Genomic DNA, 13575 nt, shown 5'->3' on the forward strand with positions numbered 1-13575 from the left:
TTTGTGCCCCAAGCTGTGTGCCTCAGAAAGATGCAGAGAGCACATATATCGTATTTGCGGTATGTATCAATACTGAGGAATTACGTTCACTTTTGGTGAGAGCGTCACACCATTTACCCCAAAAACTTGTGCAGAGCCACACTGATTGTGGTGGGGATGTGGTATGGGCAGAGGACCCCACCTGAGTGGGGTTGTTGTAGGGATACGCTAAGATTTACACTTAGTCTAATCTATCTCAACAAGAATTTTGTTGCAGACTTGAAATGAATCAAGACCATGCCTTGGAATCAGGAACAAGAGTGATCACTAAAAGTAGCTGCGGTTTGTAAATGGTGTTCGATATTGCCAAGCAGGCAGTGCTTCAGCTAGGCATTTTCTGAGCAAACTGAAAGAGAAATCCCATGTGCTGTGTTACGCATCTAAAAGGGATTCACTACAGCAGAGAAGCAGATGGTCAGAACCAAGTAGGTTTGTAATGCTGTGGAATGAGTGGTGTATGTGGTGGAACAGACTAGGGGAGAGAAACAGTAAGAGATGTAGTAAGCTTTGACTGTATTTGAATCAGAAGCAATTGATTTCAGATCATGGGTACCTCCTGAGTAATATTGTTCATATTTTCATAAGAAAGAATGACTTCTGTAGGAAGGCTATTTCTAAAGCACAGGAATGTGAAGGAGCTGAGATTTTATCCACAGCTGTCACATTTATTGTGCACTTATAGAATAAAGATTTTTTTCCTCTGGAAATCTCATTATCCAAACAGAAAACTGCACAAAAAAAGCTATTTGGATAAGAATTATTCCCAACTTTTAAAGTGTTAAAGTAAAGCATTGTTTTTAAATGTAATACATTTTGGAAATCTTGTTAATGAAGGGGAAAATCAAAATGAAGTTGTTCAAAATGACCAAATTGAATGTTTCAGTCAAGTCTCAAAGCATATATATTCTTTATTGCGTTAGTAACCTAACAAAAACCAACTAACCCAACAACAACAAAGCACCACAACCTCTTTATTTCAGCTTTGAGAAGTATGTTACATCTCAAATTGTTACAGGATTGGGAAAAAATTCCTGCCTATTCTCATCAACTGAGTTAGGTTTGAAAAGCAGAACAATGCATTTATTTGGTAAATAAAGTGACCTATTGCTGAATTGATACTGTAGTTATCCTAACAGTAGTGACCTACATAGCACACACAAAGAAAACAAACACCAAAGCAACAACCTGGTGGTTGAATTACTCTAAAATTATTTTCAAATCTAATTTGGAGATCAGTAGTGCTCTGAATACTTAGTAGAATAGGCTTCAGTACAGCAGCTGCTGGTAGAAGAGATTGCAGATGCTTAAAAATCTTGTATGGAATTTGGGAACAGATTTGTTTTTTTGGCTGTTTTAAAACAGAAGCTCTGTATTGTAGATCAGAGTTAAGTTGACGGCTAAACTGGGGAGCTGTGAATCTGGGATCCTGCATTCAGTAAGAACAGCAAATAGCATCTCGTCAGTCTGACCTGATTTAAGCATCTCATGGCTATTACCATCAGTTGTGATGCTAAGAATGGCAATGTTTTATTTTATGGCTGAGGCTCAAGATTAACAGAAAAATGGCAGGCTGGATATTATGGATGAGGCTTGGATTAGATTCCTGGTGAATCTGTTTTATTCAAGGTGGTTTTTTTTCTTTGTTCTTGTTGTTAGTCCTGCTGAGCTTTTGGAGTCACTTACTGTGAGTCACTGGATGTTGTAATTTATTTTCATTAATCAATGTTATGCATTTATATATGGGGTCTGAACAATACAAAGGGGTAATGAGGCATGGTGTTTATTTTGATGCATTTTGTAGGAATACTCATCTCTGGAGGAAATGAACTGAAACTTCTCTTGGGGAGTACCTATTAATGCATTACACTGAATACACTATTTCATTTTCACCTCCCTTAGGAGAGAGCTTTTTTCCTTTGGTCAATTGAGTATGGCACAAGGGTAATAACAAGTCTAATGGATGCTGTAAACCACCACTTTTTAAATGCATAATGTAATTGAATCAGAATATAGTGTCTGTACTGATGGAGTCCCTGGTGCTTTAACAACTGAAATTATGATTAGAAAGATCCCGATAATGCTGACTTCTCATACATTAAGCCCCTATTATAAAATTTTCTTTCTTCAGCACATTCACTTTTACTTTTGAATTATGCAGCGCTATCTTAAATAGTTTAATTCTACAATGGAATCAAATTCAAAGCTTCAAGAAGGCTTTATCATTTTTGTGGAAATACATACGGAAATAAATCTGTAGCAGTGCTGTATGACTAATATTTCCTCCAAACAGCTCTCATATCAAATTCTCCCTTTAAAATTGAATTCTTTGGCAGAAAGTTAATTGGAAAGGTAACATTCCTCTGTAAGCCAGCTGTTAGAGAACAGAATGTGGAACAGAAACTGGCTCGTGAGCTGAGCGGGAGAGGGGCTTCTGCAGGCTTGGAGATAGCAGGGCTTTTTCCTTTTCTCCAAAGTACAAAATCTGAAGACTCATTCTAAACAGAAGTGGATTGGAAAAGGTGCTCTTAAAAGGCCCCATAAATCATATGGCCAGTGGGCTGCACATGAAATATGCTCTGCTCTCACACGTAGAGAGAAAGCTCCTATATCACTATTAGCTGGCAAGATGCTTCATATATACATATATATGTACCAAAAATAGAGATTTCTCAATTGTTAGCTTTGTCTGAGTTGACTGAAATACTCATTTGCAAAATAACTAGGGTTAGGTTCTTCAGTCTTTTATTTACATTTGCAATCTGTGGTATGTATTGGCTGAGCAGGAATAGCTACAGTAGGTTGCACTTGAGTATTGCCCTCAATAATATGCTTGTGTCATTTGGGATGTTAGGGAACTGGACATATACAGAACTTGTTCTCTCTCACGCAAAATATTTCACTAATTAGATGGCAGTTATGCTTGCAGTAAGATCAGTGTCCTGGTTACCCATATGTGTTCTGTAAATCTCATGTGGGTTCATAAAATCCAAAGGCAGCTTGTCATATTTTCTCTTCTATCCATCAGACTTGTGCTGGTGATTTAAAGGATTTTTGTATGTCCGTGATGTGTCTGTCAGGCTGGTTTATTTCTAGGAGGCTATTAGATTCTGCACCATGTTTTTCACTATCACTACAAATAGGTTTTCTTACCTTTTTTTTTTTTTTAACAGGAGGCAAAAAAAAATGTACAGTCAGTGCTGGGATATGATATTTAATTTTATGAATGACTTGAGAGATTTCTCCTTAACAGGTGTGTTCAACTGGGAGATTCCGGTTTGTTATGATCCCAGTAAGAAAGGCACCCGGACTCTGAAGTATCTCTTTAAATTCCATTTATATGACCTTATGCTATAAAGAGAAAGAGGAGTTTGTCTATATTCTTATGTCCCTTCAGGTGTTGGGAAGCCCAAGTTGTGTGATATTGGGTAGGTCTCCAATGGCTGAGGTCACACCTCCAAAGCCAGTAGCCCAGAATACCCCAACCTGTGTGGATGAATGTCTGACTTGAATATAGTTGAGACACAAATGCATGCTGAAGGAGAGAACATAACGTTTGAGAAAAGAGCCTAGTGAAAACAGGCTTGTCCTCTCTGTTCAGAGCCCTCAAATAGCAACTATATAATTAAAAATATTTTCTCTTACTTGAGTAGCGGATATGCCTCTTCAATATTAGTGTAGTCAGTGAAGCTGTAGGGCAACGAAAATGAAATGTGAACCCATGCTGCCTGCCTTTCAAAACACCTAAGTGGCTTTTTACTGGCACGGTGGCTTGAAAGATGAAGAATTTGGAATTGCATGGTAGAAGTGTATGTCAAAGGGGATCAGAGGCAGCATACAGCATTTAGCCTTTGTGAGAGGGAGAGTATCCATGGGAGTCTTTGTGTGCCACAGCAGAGAAATTTACACTGAATTCCAATAAGTACATTCTCTTGCTGCTGAGAAGGGTGGTTTGAGCTAGTACCATTTGGTGTTAAATATTTTTAAAAATGGCCATAATGAAGCAAGGCTGAAACTTTGGCTTTTTGTATTTTACAACATCTAGCGTTTATTCAAGAAATCTTCTTTGTCTCCCCCTGTACTCGGCTCTGGTGAGGCCGCACCTCGAGTACTGTGTTCAGTTTTGGGCCCCTCGCTACAAGAAGGACATGGAGGTGCTTGAGAGGGTCCAAAGAAGGGCGACGAAGCTGGTGAGGGGCCTGGAGAACAAGTCCTACGAGGAGCGGCTGAAGGAGCTGGGCTTATTCAGCCTGGAGAAGAGGAGGCTCAGGGGCGACCTTATCGCTCTCTACAGATACCTTAAAGGAGGCTGTGGCGAGGTGGGGGTTGGCCTGTTCTCCCACGTGCCTGGTGACAGGACGAGGGGGAATGGGCTAAAGTTGCGCCAGGGGAGTTTTAGGTTAAATGTTAGGAAGAGCTTTTTACTGAAAGGGTTGTGAGGCATTGGAACAGGCTGCCCAGGGAGGTGGTGGAGTCACCATCCCTGGAAGTCTTCAAAAGACGTTTAGATGTAGAGCTTAGGGATATGGTTTAGTGGGGACTGTTAGTGTTAGGTTAGAGGTTGGACTCGATGATCTTGAGGTCTCTTCCAACCTAGAAATTCTGTGTGATTCTGTGTCTTAGCAGATAGAACCAAGCTTCGGTGAATGAAGTACTGGTCTTTGTGTGAAAGCTACTGAAAATTGCATGAACATTGGAGAAGGTTGAGAATACAGAAGTAGTAATGGAAAATGCTATGAAATATAGCTTAATATTCCTTGTATCCTGGCCTTGTCACTTTGCTTCATAGCTGATAGGCGTGTCTTATTAATGAAACTTGTTTATGTACACAGAAGGTTTTAATCAATTCTGTGGATCAGGTCAGGCCTTTCTTAAAAACTGAAGTCCTAAACATCTCTGTACTGAGAAAAGCAGGAAGGCTTGCTGAGCCCAGGTTTTAACGCAGATTGAGGCTGACAAACTGTCCCTTAATGTGACTAAACCCTCTGAGAATATGGAGATCATACTTGATATTCAGAGCTTTGGTTGCAGCAGAGGTTCTTTTCTTTTGGAAAAGAATGATGCAGAGACGGATTGTGAGTCTAGGTAGGTTTGCATGTGCTCTATTTCTGTCATCAATTTAGCTGCGATTAGAAGGCAGCCCACAATTTTCAGTTAAGTGAAGAGTTGGAAGTATTAGATACAGATCAAAGACTTCCAGCTTCTTCTCTAACATTGCTAGAGAGCCCTAAACTTGGGATCCAATCCCGGAATTCCACCTGTACTAGATACCTTTCTGAGTTATTTCTGTGACAGTATTAAAACCAGAAAAACGTACCACCAACAAAAAACTCCTTTGCTTCAGCAGAGCAGCGTTATGTGATGGAGCGACTTTCTTACCACTTAACTGATCAGAACGGGCAGGCTGCAGAAAACATCTGATCTTTGTCAAAAGCAATCAGCTAACTAGCTTGGAAAAAATGTGAAAATTGTTTTTACTTGCAATGGTTTTGTAACTTTAAATAAGTCCTAACTGAGTGACAATTTTAATTCAACTACTAGCTGGAAATAAAGGTTTTAACTACATCGCATGTTCACAAAAACCTAGGAAATCAGTAATGTGTGTACAAATTGATGCAAATCGCTGCTTAGTACATGTGGGACTGTAAGTCTCTCTCCATTGACTCCAGTACCATCCTCATGTAGCACAGATGTTGCTGTCTGTCATTTCCACTGGTTAGTTATACACTTTTTTTTTTTAACTGCTCATTGTTGATCCCAAATGATTCTTGTTGTAAAAATCTTGTTCTTGTTTCTCAGCTGTTTTTCTTTTGTTGTAGTAATGAATTTCCCTGATGTCAGCTGTCATGAGTGCGCTTTATCTACAAGGAAATGCATACGCTCTTGGTGAGGTTGCTTGTGGTGATTCCTAGGTCTCAAGCAAGTCTTAAATTGTTAATTAAAAACAGGTAGAAAAGACATATGTTACTTCAGATTTGTGAAAAGAAAGCAACCTCATGCTTGTGTTGCAATTCATGTGCAACCCTTATTAACCCAATTACCATCCTAGAGTTGAACATGGTTTTTAAAGACTGCTTTATTAAAAGCTTCTTTGTGTTTTCCTAATGCCCCTTACCTGAGATGTGGTAATTGGCCTGTGATATCATATGCTCTCAGTCACTTCTGTTGATGCCACACTTCTTCAAGAGTCCGTGAGCCAGGTCATAGGATACTTGTAGTAATGGTAAAAGTTGGTTAGGTCACTATCAGTGTTAATTTGAGAACAAAATTCTACTAACATGTTTTGCATGCAGATAATAACAAGTAGCAAAATCCATGCATTTTGCTTTTATTCAAATTGCAGGGAACAAAATCTTTTATACAAGAGTTTTTCAAGTACAGAAATAAAGCCATTCAGTTCAGTAGAAGGGAGGTAATAGATAGTTTGTTTCCATATTCCATGCGGTTCTCAACGGGTTTGTATTCCATAGGGGTATCTCTAAGCCTAATCCAAGACCCATGGCAGTTAATGAGAACAGGCCTCTGTTCTAGCTCCATTTCGATGAGGGCATTTTGGTTTGTGATAAACCCATGTACTTGCACGCTATATCTTGAATTAAAATGACAGATTAGGCATGCTTAAAATTATTGGGGAAAGTTCAAACCCTATAAACATACTGGTGACGGAGAGGTCGTACCTTAGTTATTTTTATGATTAATTTCTCAATTTAGAGTAAAGTTAAATTACAAGGTCTAATCCAGCTTCTACTGAAGCCAGCTTCTGGCTGACATCAGGATAAAGCTAGCAGCAAGGTAAAGATAGCAGCAAGATAAAGCTAACAAGAGCTGGATGTGTAAAATGAAGGAGATGAAGACAGAAGTCAAGAGAATGGAGGAAACCAATAGAGAAAATTGTCTTGAAAAGAGGTCTTCTGCAAGAAGACCTTAGGTATTGGCATGAGCAAGAGCAGCCATGCAAGGAAAACCTGGTTTCTTTGTAGAAAATGGTGGTGCAGTGGAGTGCTGATGTGAACAGAGCTCTCGGTGCAGTTCATTAGGTGGACATACTTCTAGGGGACTGCAAGTTTGAAATATTCTTTGTTGGATGAGCAAATATTGTCATTATAGGAAAACTGTGATTCATGTCAGGTGATTCTCAAAGTCTTCAGAACCTGTTTTCCTGTCTCTTCTTCCCAGATGGAGATCGATGATTGTGTGAATGAGGGAGTGCTCATATCGCTTAACCATTTTCTTCAGTAAAAGCATCTATTTTCTTTCTATAGAGACTTTTTTCTCTCTTTCCTCTATATTTTTTCTCTGGGCTTTTTAGCTTAACTAGCCATTCCCCTCTTTGTCCCTGAGGACTGTGGGGTAGGTAGTACTGTGCAGATGCCGTGCAGATTTGCTTTGGCAGTGTGAAACACATCAGGCTTTGCTTCCCTAGGAAGTTTGTTTTTTGTTTGGTTTGCAGCTTCCAGTAGAAATCCTTGAGTGCATCTATCTTTTCAGGTGTTACCCTGCATAAAGGGTTTGCTGTATCTCTGTGGTATAGGCTGTTTGAATTAAATCAGTAGAGGGAACAATACTTGTAGTTAAAAATGCATACGCTAAATTATATGACATCATAATTGCTCTGAATTGTGCTTGTCCACATGAATTAACAGATAGTGCCTGCCATCACAGGTTGTTTTAAGTATTTTCAGTTAGCATTTAACTGAGAAAATGGCTGTGGGCAGCACAGCCAGGATATTTTGCTGAATTCTGGTGTTCCCCACTGTGTTGATTTACTGGTCCCCAGAGACTACACAACTGTCTGGCTGTCACCAGAGGGATGTATTTTCTGTACGTTCTTACCTGCAGCAATCCTGTAAAGTTAGTGTATGTTCCCAGTCATGAGGGGAAAAATAGGGAGAAATAAGAAGGGGAAAAAAAAACAAACCAGCGTGAGTGGTGCATGTCTTCTGATTTTCTCTGTTGAAGTTTCTTGAGGCACATTGCATGAAAACAGTTTATTTTGCTGTAAGACCCAATGAGTGGGAACTTATGCTCTGTGCTGCAAGGTGAGGAGCAAATTTTCCTTAAAAGTTCTGTTCAGCAATGCTGGGGATTCTTTCAGCTTCCCTCGCATCGCTTTGGCAGCGGACTTGCAGGTATAAGTTAGCAAAAAAAAAAAACAAACAAAAAAACAAAAAAAACATAAAAACATAAAAACATAAAAAAAAAAAAAAAAACAAAGAAAAACTTTTTTTTTTTTTCCTGCTGGTCTCTGGACTCAGTTTTTCATGTATGTTTTTTGGAATAGCAAGTTCTGTTTGCAGTCTCTATCGATGCTGAGATTTTGACTCATTAGCGATGTGATGTTTGATAACATTGCTCAGATGCTACAATAAAAGTAATGAGGAAATCTGCACAGAGGAAAAATATTCAGATCATAAACCATCCCAGGAATTTGTAAGTACAGCAGTGTTATAAATGCTCTGAGTGACTGAATTCACTACATGGTCTTAAACAGGTAACCTATTCTCACGATCTGTTAGTTATGCTAATAAATAGAAACATATCAAATAGTGTAAAATTATGTCCTTCAAGACCTGCCTTGCACTGAGCCTACGAGCAGCACCTTTGAAGCTGACATTGCTAAATCCATAGTGTGAAGTAACTGCTTAAATATTTTGGTGGACTGTAGTTACGGACTTCAACTCTAGAAGTGATTATTTTGCTTGCAAAAATAAGTCAGAAAGAACATTGGTTACATGTCCCTCTTTTATTTGAATAATGAAGCTTTTTGTTCATGACTCGTCCAGTGAACTTTAACGGCTGACATTCCTAGGGATGACTAATGATAGTTCTTAATATTTCTGAGTCTTTCTAAATACTTCTGTCTGTATATGCATGTGTGAAAGTATACACAATATTTTTTGAGCCATGAAGAGTTAAGATCTTCACGCATAGGAATTTATTGGGCTCAGAGATAAGCAGTCATTTGCATTTGTACAGAGCAGATGCATCTCCTCACCTGTGGTTACAGAACCAAAACAATAGTTCCAGAAATACTGTTCCAGACTTTACCAGAGTCCTAAGATTCAGAAAATCTATTTTTCCATCTTGGGTTTCTCTTGAAGTATGCTAATTACATGGTAACATGGTGTTTAGTGATAACTCAAACAGGCGAGCAGGCAATATGAGACTGTAGCCAAGATTCCTGGGTGCCTTAAATTTAGCTTCTAAGTTAGGCACCTCCCAGAAAATGTTAGCTTAAAGTTTTCAGTCGTAGTGGCAATCAGCCAGGTTGACGTGGATTCATTGTATGCTCCGAGCTTGTCTCCGTTCTGCCCAAGCTGAGGCCAAATTTATTTATTTATTTTAACTGGGATACTTCCTCTGCTTTGCTATTTATTTGGCCTGTGTTCTGGGTCTGCATCTCTTCGTTCAGTGTGACCTTTGGTTGTGAAGTTCAATTCCCGTTTGTATGAGAACTGTAGAAGAACTGCACACTTCTAACTAAAAAATAAAACTTGTTTGGCTTATTAATATTCAATTGCATTTATTTTTAAAGTGACTTTGTTCAGTGCCCTGGAATGCTTGTACAAAGGCTGCTTTATAATGTAAATTTGATTTGATTGAAAGTTCTGTAGAAGCCAGATGTATTTGGCAGTGATTTTGAAGTCACATCCTGATGTTAATCCACAGATGACAAAAAGAAGACTGCTATGCTTGTATGTGCAAATTGTTTGAAAAAATCTTCAATGGGTATGAAAACTAGATTTAATTAAATTCTCTACTGTATTAATTTGCAGTGTATTAACAAGGAAGTCACATCATTTATTCAACATTTGAATTGAGAAAGGCTGTGATGTTCTTTACAAGTTCTATATTGTCTTGGACTTCAGCAATCAGTTCTGTTTCACAAAAAGCTGTGCTGATATCAGGTGGAAGTGACTGCAGACCGGAGAGTCCATGCACATAAACCTCTGGGATAAGTGGTCAGATGGACTATGTGCATGAAGGAAATGAGCAGCTTTTCTATTTCTTATAAGAAAATTTAATATGGAGCTTTCCATTTTTCATCTGTATTTACTTTCTTAAGAAACCTATTTCTCTGAAAGTCTGCTCTCTGTCACACAAGCTGATTAAATAGAGTTTTTTAAAAAATAGAGTATTGAATAATAAGGAACTGTAAAAGAAATAAAATTTATTCTCATGGGCTTCATATGTCATCGGCCTGAGCTGGAGTAGTCCTGGTGATGCTTAATACTAACCCTGCAAGGTTGGTACACAATGTATCAGCAGTAACTTCACAAGGGTGAGAACAGTATACCAGTAAGTAATGTCTATCCTGCCTGAAAAATAGTAGTTGCAGTAAAATAGTGGTAGATAATAAAATAGCCATTGGAAAGCTGTTAGATATACAAACATAATGCACATCTGTGTTCAACCGCTGCGACAGTATGGGAAACAAAAGAATGAGGTATCTCACGGTATGAGGCAGGCCACAAGCTACTGGGAAAAACTAAATCCTGCTTAAAAGGTTCTGCTGTATGCTATTAGGATGGGCAAATGCAGAGGAGGAGTAATATCACTGTATGGGGCAGGTTGCTTTAACACTACCAAGCAATAAACTCCTCTTAAGGAATGATACTTAAACTCCTTACCGGAGAGAGAGAAGGAATAAGGATGTAAAATTATGTTATCATGTTCTACAGATAATTGAGACCTGAAGGCACAGAAGTGAGAATTTTTTGGACTAGCACTTAATGCATCCAGAGCTTCAAGGTACTGGAGTCCCATGGGAGTGTTAATGAGCAATAGCACTGGACAACATACAGCAGCAGCGCACACCATCAGTCTCCACTTCTTGCTTTTAATGTGTCATCTGATCCATTTACTAAGAAGTCAGATTTCTGTTTTCTTTCTCTCAAAGGTAAAGCCTAAAGCAAGAAATGCATAAGTAATAACACGTTGAGTATTGACTGCGTTGCTGGGTCCCTAGGGGGAATAAGTCCCAAAACTCAATTATGTGGGAGGATGCTTGAGAATTTGAAAAGAAACCAGAATTAAACTATATGAAATTTCTTTGGAGAAGGGTGGGGAGAATCAAGTATGGCATCGAGAGAGGCTCTGAGGTGAAAAGAAAAAAATACTAGAAACAGATTAAAAAAAGTGAGGTCACCAGGCATGCATGCTTATCCCCAAGAAGAGGCAAGATGATAAATTTCATAGTCAAAGCCTGAAGCCTCCTTAATCATTTGTGAACCAGCTGTTTAGTTCCTGCAGCATATATCTTCTCTGCTTTTCTCCTGTGATTTAGTGCAGGTCCTGGATGGTTCTTCTCTCCCCGTGGCATGAAAAGATCAAAACAATAGCAAGAGATTTTTTTTAAAAAAAAAAAAACAACAGACCATATTTTTTCTTCTAGGCATAGATCTCTTGATTATTTCTTTGTAACAATGTCAGGATAAAGGTTCTGAGCACCTTAGTCTGTTTTTAGGAATGGTGATTTGTGGGTGTTAGTGCTTTTCCTGTAGTAGTCACCTGTAAATAGAGTGGAAGAAAATGAGTTATCAGGCTTTTCGCCAGGCTATTTGTCAGTTGGAAGATTTGCTTCTCAGCAAGCTGGATAGCTGAATACACTCCTTATAATTAAACAGATTTACTTGGAGTCAATAAATGCTGTCTGTGGCATTCAGAATATGGAATCTGTGGATAAAGTTTCTTGAAGGTCTGTGTCCATATTTTAGCTTCTACTGAAAACTACATGTGCCTGTGACTTCTGTAAAAGCAGACTTTTATGGAGCTGTTCAAGTGTGAGCAGTTTGGAAAAAGAATTGGGAAGCAAAGAACATGTAGTGTAGGGTTGTGCAGGAGGAACACGTGGTGGTGGATCATGTGGGCATGCCTCTTGTGCATGGGTCATCTCCCTCAGGGGATGGGGCAGAGTCAGACTGAATTTCTCCTCCCTTTTTATGTGTGATTGGACAAGTTCCTAAAGGCATGGCTTGAAAGAGATGCGAGATCCCATATTCAAGAAAGGCGGTGGGACTTGCTCTTCAAACGTGGTGTGATGTCCTCCTACCGCTAAAACAACAACAAAAACAATGGAACAAAACAACTCCTTTCTTTCTGTCACGTGGTAATGACAGTTTGATTCTTGACACAGAAGAAAACAAGGGACAGCTTGAGTTTGCTTCTGTTTGACTGAAGTGCATTTCTCTATGTGCAATTCATGGATGTTGCTAGTAAAGCACGCAAGTAATTTATTGCACCTAAAGGGAAAAGGTTCTGCAACAAAGATGCATGAGAAGGTGAAAGTGGAAAGCAGCAGTAGTTTAGGGAAGAAAAGCTTGCAGCAGGACAGATGACATCACCAAAGGCGGCACACTTTTAATACTACTGCCAAACTGAGCGTAAATTGGCCCTACTGGATTCATTATGTTTTACTTCATTGACAAAAAAGCTAAAAAGGTCTTTGTTTGGTGTTAATGTAGCTGGACAGAGTCAGCAATGTACAAATTGCAAACTGGGGGACTTACTCAGACTGAAGTTTCTCCCATGTCCCTGTGACGTTACTCATCCCTGCAAACCAGGGAGTTGGTCATACCGCAGGTCCTGAAAATGTGCGTGTGGGGGGACAGAGATGGAAAGCCATTATTTTCTCAGCCTTGTGTAGGAGAGAAGAAGGTTTCAGCAGTGAGTCCCCACAGTACAGCTAAGAAAGCAGTCACTTTGGGTTCTTGGATGTACCATGCCTTCGGCTGAGTGGTTGGCTCATTCTTATTCATGAGCATCGAGCTTTCAATAGCTTTCAATAGCAGCGCAGGTCTACACCGATATGCTGCCGTGGTCGTAATGCAGGCAGCTCTGGGGAACCAGATCCAGGGTTGTACTTACTCGCTACTTACACACTACCTATAGTAGCACACCCCTGTCTGAAGACTGTTGGCTATCTACAGGAAAATACTTGGCTGTGCTGGCAAGTAACAGGCCATAGTCCTACTTCTTTTCTTGGCATTGCCAAGAGCGGCTGTGCCAAAATTCTGTCTAGACCAGGAGAAGGATTGATTGCTGTGGCTCTGTAGAACAACAGAAAGGTACAATGGGGGAGACAATTGGGCTGTAGCTACAAAATTTTACTCTTGTACTTTGTGAACTATGTGAATAACTTTTAAAATAACCATTGAATAGATATACTATTTCTGAAGACACTAAGAGTAGAAACCCAAGATTATATGTCCAATTCAAAAAAGGAAGGTGTTTAAGATAATGCTTTGAAAAGGTGTTTCTTCCCTGCATTTTTTCTGATGCAGAGAATTTCTCTCAACAGGTCTGAGTCAAGGAGTCAAGGTTTACAGATTTTTGTTCCTCTTGTATGTGATTTTTTTTTTTTTTTTTTTTTTTAATGGAGCTAGGAATGTGCTTTGGCTGCTACAGTAAACCTTTCATTTAATTAAAATGGAGGAGTGAAAGAGCATGGTTAACGACTCAGAAGCTGAGTGAGGTCAGATTTTTGTATGGACTTTGCCCATATTGTTTTGTATTCTTACTGTTACAAATAGTTGATCT

The sequence above is a fragment of the Oxyura jamaicensis genome, chromosome 8 (assembly GCF_011077185.1).
Source record: "Oxyura jamaicensis isolate SHBP4307 breed ruddy duck chromosome 8, BPBGC_Ojam_1.0, whole genome shotgun sequence".
NCBI lineage: Eukaryota > Metazoa > Chordata > Aves > Anseriformes > Anatidae > Oxyura > Oxyura jamaicensis.